This window comes from Chiloscyllium plagiosum, unplaced genomic scaffold, assembly GCF_004010195.1.
Source record: "Chiloscyllium plagiosum isolate BGI_BamShark_2017 unplaced genomic scaffold, ASM401019v2 scaf_5150, whole genome shotgun sequence".
Lineage (NCBI taxonomy): Eukaryota > Metazoa > Chordata > Chondrichthyes > Orectolobiformes > Hemiscylliidae > Chiloscyllium > Chiloscyllium plagiosum.
The window spans coordinates 14,957-20,689 of record NW_025215287.1 but is presented as its reverse complement, the minus strand read 5'-3'; positions in this window follow the sequence as shown (position 1 = coordinate 20,689).

Sequence of the window (5,733 nt, the reverse complement as noted above, 5' to 3'; positions counted from 1 at the left end):
GAGCTGCTGTGTTTTTCCAGCACCACAATCTCGACTCCTTTTACACTGACACTACCATGCTGGTGACAGTGCTGTCTATCTCGCTCTGTCTAATTTATCTTCAATCCTGTGTAACTACAATGACACCAACAAACACACAACGTTACATCCTACAGCTTTGTTTATTTGCAGGTGCATTATTTTCTTTTATTTGGAGACAACACACAATTTGAACTCCCAGCAGGTCAGAGTGGGATTTGATAAACACTTGATTTAGGGATGGGGCCTAACCACACAGGATTCAGGCATGGAAACGGCTTTTGACACATCCCCCTCTCCCTTGCTGACAGAATTCCAGAGCCAAATGAGTCAGTCAGACATGTTACATGTGTTCCCAGCAGCCAGTTTGTGTTAGCACAGCACTGACATTGACTTTATAAATGTGGAAAAACAAGAGAGACTGACAATATCATCACAGTTTGAAAATATTGAACATTGGTCCCACACGAACATGTCAGATTCTCTGGGGTTCTTTTATTCATTTGTGGGACCTGGCCATCTCTGGCTGGGCCAGCATTGATAGCCCTTCCCTATTTGCCCTTGAGAAGGTGGTGCTGAGCTGCCTTCTGGAATCGCTGCAGTCCACCTGCTGTGGGTTCATCCACAATGTCGATAGGGAGGGATTTCCAGGATTTTGACCCAACAACTGTGAAGGAATACCGATATATTTCCAAGTGAGGGTGGTGAGTGGCTTGGAGGGCAACTTGCAGCTGCTGGTTTTCCCAAGTAGCTGCTGCCCTTGTCATAGAGTCATAGAGATGTACAGCACGAAAACAGACCCTTCGGTCCAACCCGTCCATGGTGACCGTATGTCCCAAGCCAATCTAGTCCCACCTGCCAGCACCCGGCCCATGTCCCTCCAAACCCTTCCTACTCATATACGCATCCAAATACCTCTTAAATGCTGCAATTGTACCAGCCTCCACCACTTCCTCTGACAGCTCATTCCATCTCACCATAAAACTATGCCCTCTAATTCTGGACATTCCCACTCCAGGGAAGAGACTTTGTTTATTTATCCTATCCATGCCCCTAATGATTTTATAAATCTCTATAAGGTCACCCCTCAGCCTCAGGCGCTGCAGTGAAAACAGCTCCTGCCTATTCAACCTCTCTCCCTATAGCTCAAATAGTCCAAATCCTAGTAACATCTTTGTAAATCTTTCCTGAACCCTTTCAAGTTTCACAACAGCTTTCCGATAGGAAGGAGACCAGATATGCACGCAATATTCCAACAGTGGCCTGACTAAAGTCCTGTACAGCTGCAACATGACCTCCCAACCCTGTACTCAATACTCTGACCAATAAAGGAAAGTATACCAAGCGCCTTCTTCACTATCCTATCTACCTGTGACTCCACTTTCAAGGAGCTATGAACCTGCACTCCAAGGTCTCTTTGTTCAACAACACTCCCAAGGAACGTACCATTAAGTGCATAAGTCCTGCTAAAATTTGCTTTCCCAAAATGCTGCACCTTACATTTATCTCAATTAAACGCCATCTGCCGCTTCTCAGCCCAGTGAGAAGATCCTGTTGTGATTGAAGGTAACCTTCTTTGCTGTCCACTACACCCTCCAATTTTGGTGCCATCTGCAAACTTACTCACTGTACCTCTTGTGCTCACATCCAAATCATTTACATAAATGACGAAATGTAGTGGACCCAGAACCGATCCTGTGACATTCCAAAGGTCACAGGCCTCCAGTCTGAAAAACAACCCTCCACCACTACCCTCTGTCTTCGACCTTTGAGGCAGGTCTGTATACAAATGACTAATTCTTCCTGTATTCCATGAGATCTAACTTTGCTAATCAGTCTCCCATGGGGAACCTTGTCGAACGCCTTACTGAAGTCCATACAGTTCATAACTACCGCTCTGCCCTCATCAATCCTCTTTGTTACTTCTTCAAAAAACTCAATCAAGTTTGTGAGACATGATTTCCCACGCACAAAGCCATGCTGACTATCAATAATCAGTCCTTGCCTTTCCAAATATGCGCATCTTGTCCCTCAGGATTGCTTCCAACAACTTGCCCACCACCGACATCAGGCTCACTGGTCTATAGTTCCCTGGCTTGCCCTTCCCACCATTCTTAAACAGTGGCACCATGTTCGAAAACCTCTAGCCTTCCGGCACCTCACCTGTGACTAGCAATGATACAAATATCGCAGTAAGAGGCCCAACCATCACTTCCCTAGCTTCCCACAGAGTTCTCCCATTTAGTACCACGCCGCGCCAATTCTCCTATTTAGTGCTGCACTGCACCACATGAGATAACTTCGGCAAATAGAGCTGAGGAGAATCCAAAGTGCTTTTATGAATACATTAAGGACAAAATGGGAAGTTGGGGGTGGAGCGAAATAAGGCCTGTCAAAGATCAACAAGGCTTCCTATGTGTGCAGACACCGGAGATGGGGAGATAGTAAACAGGTATTTTCCAACAGTTTGCACTGTGGAGAAGGACATGGAAGATATTGAATGTGGGGAAATAGAGCGTGACATCTTGAAAACTGTCCATATTACAGAGGAGGAGGTGTTGGAGTCTTGAAATGCATAAAAGTGGATAAATACCCAGGACCTGATCAGGTATACTCTCGAACTCTGTGGGAAGCTAGAGAAGTGATTGCTGGAGCATTTACTGAGATACTTGTATCATCAATAGTCACAGGTGAGGCGCCAGAAGTCTGTAGGTTTGCTAACGTGGTGCCACTATTTAGGAAGGGTGGTAAGGACAAGCAAGGGAATGAAAGACCGGTGAGCCTGACCTCAGTGGTGGGCAAGGTGTTGGAGGGAATCCTGAGGGACAGGATGTGCGTGTATTTGGAAAGGCAAGGACTGATTAGAGATAGTTAGCATGGTTTTGTGCGTGGGAAATCATGACTCATGAACTTGATTTAGTTTTTTGAAGAAGGAACATAGTGGATTGATGAGGGTGGAGCAGTGGACGTGATCTATATGGACTTCAGTTAGGCATTCGACAAGGTTCCTCATGGGAGACTGGTTAACAAGGTTCGATCTCATGAATTACACAGAGAATTAGCCATTTCGATACAAGACTGGCTTAAAGGTTGAAGACAGATGAAGAGTTGTTTTTTGGACTGGAGGCCTGTGACCAGTGGAGTGTCACAGGATCGGTGCTGAGTCCTCTACTTTTTGTCATTGATATAAATGATTGGATTGTGAACAAAGGAGGTGTAGTTCGCAAGTTTGCAGATGACACCAAAATTGGAGGTGTCGTGGACAGCAAAGAAGGTTACCTCAGAGTACAACAGGAACTTAATCAGATGGACCAATAGGCTGATGAGTGGCAGATAGAGTTTAATTTAGATAAATGTGAGGTGCTGCATTTTGGGAAAACAATTCAGAGCAGGACTTATACACTTAATAGTAAGGACCTATGGAGTGTTGCTGAACAAAGACACCTTGGAGTGCAGGTTCATAGCTTGGAAGTGGACTCACAGGTCGATAAGATAGTGAAGGAGGTTTTTGGTATGCTTTCCTTTGTTGGTCAGAGTACTGAGTACAGGAGTTGGGAGGTCTGTACAGGACGTTGGTTAGGCCACTTTTGCAATATTGTGTACAGTTCTAGTCTCCATCCTGTTGGAAGAATTTTATTAAACTTGGGTTCAGAAAAGTTTTAAAAAGATATTGCAGGATTGGAGGATTTGAGCTATAAGGAGAGGCTGAACAGGCTGGAGCAGTTTTCCCTGGAGCGTCGGAGGCTGTGGGGTGACCTTATAAAGGTTTATAAAATCACGAGGGGCATGGATAGGGTAAATAGATCAAATCAAATCAAATCAGATTACAACAGGATCTGGACAAAAAGGGCCAATGGGCTGAGAAGTGTCTGATGGAGTTTAATTCAGAAAAATGCGAGGTTCTGCATTTTGGGAAAGCAAATCTTAGCATTACTTATACACTTAATGATAAGGTCCGAGGGAGTGTTGTTTAACAAAGGGGCATTGGAGTGCAGGTTCATAGCTCCATGAAAGTTGAGTCGCAGGTAGAGAGGATAGTGAAGAAGGCGTTTGGTATGCTTTCTTTTATCAGTCAGAGTATTGAGTACAGGAGTTGGGAGGTCATGTTGCGGCTGTACAGGACATTGGTTAGGCCACTGCTGGAATATTGCGAGCATATCTGGTCTCCTTCCTATTGGAAAGATGTTGTGGAACTTTAAAGGGTTCAGAAAAGATTTACAAGGATGTTGCCAGGCTTGGAGGATCTGAGCTACAGGGAGAGGCTGAACAGGCTGGGGCTGTTTTCCCTGGAGCATCGAAGGCTGAGGGGTGACCTTATAGAGGTTTACAAAATTATGAGGGGCATGAATATGATAAATAGGCAAAGTCTTTTCCCTGGGGTCAAGGAGTCCAGAACGAGAGGGCATAGGTTTCGGGTGAGAGGGGAAAGGTATAAAAGAGACCTCAGGGGCAACCTTTTCACGCAGAGGGTGGTATGTGTATGGAATGAGCTGCCAGAGGATGTGGTGGAGGCTGGTACAATTGCAACATTTAACAGGAATTTGGATGGGTATATGAATTGGAAGGATTTGGAGGGATATGGGCCGGGCGCTGGCAGGTGGGACTAGATTGGGTTGGGATATCTGGTCGGCATGGACAGGTTGGACAGAAGGGTCTGTTTCCATGATGTACATCTCTTTGACTCTATGACTCTAAACTGCAGTCTCAAAGCAATCAGAAACCCTGACTTTACAAACATTCTTGTAAATCTTTTCGGAATTGTGTCAATTTTCACAGCATTCTTCAGGTAGCAGGATTGTGTGGTTTGTGGAATGTTACTATATTCGAGCAGTTGCTGTTGAGTAGTTAAATAACCTTTCATTAAGTTTTCCAATCGAGTTCAGTTTGTCCAATCTTTCTTTCTTATGTTTGTGTTACAACGATAGTGTGGAGTAAAGTGTGTTTTGATTCAAGCCTGGCAATTTGACCAATCGCATTGTAACGCCTTACACTTGCCTTCAGGAAATCAGGAAAAGGGGTCTAGACCATTTTCTTAAGGCAGAGGAGTTTGGTCTGGTTCATAACATCCTCAATGTCATCAATACATGTCCCTACAGCCCTGAGCAATGATGTTTACAGATCAATGGAGGATACACAGACACAGGATAATCGATATTATCTTGGACAGGAGTCATTTGGGAATGATATTCCTCAGCTGAAAATGTGTTGCTGGAAAAGCGCAGCAGGTCAGGCAGCATCCAGGGAACAGGAGAATCGACGTTTTGGGCACAAGCCTTTCTTCAGGAATGAAGAGAGTCTGCCCAGCAGGCTAAGATAAAAGGTAGGGAGGAGGGACTTGGGGGAGGGGCGTCGGAAATGTGATAGGTGGAAAGAGGTCAAGGTGAAGGTGATAGGTCAGACTGGGGTGGGGGCAGAGAGGTCAGGAAGAAGATTACAGGTTAGGAAGGCGGTGCTGGATTCGATGGATTTGACTGAGACAAGGTGGGGGGAGGGGAAATGAGGAAACTGGTGAATTCCGAGTTCATCCCTTGTGGTTGGACAGTTCCGAGGCGGAAGATGAGGCGCTCTTCCTCAACGTCGTGTTGTTGTGGTCTGGCGATGGAGGAGTCCAAAGACCTGCATATCCTTGGTGGAGTGAGAGGAGGAGTTAAAGTGTTGAGCCACAGGGTGGTTGGGTTGGTTGGTCCGGGTGTCCCAGAGGTGTTCTCTGAAACG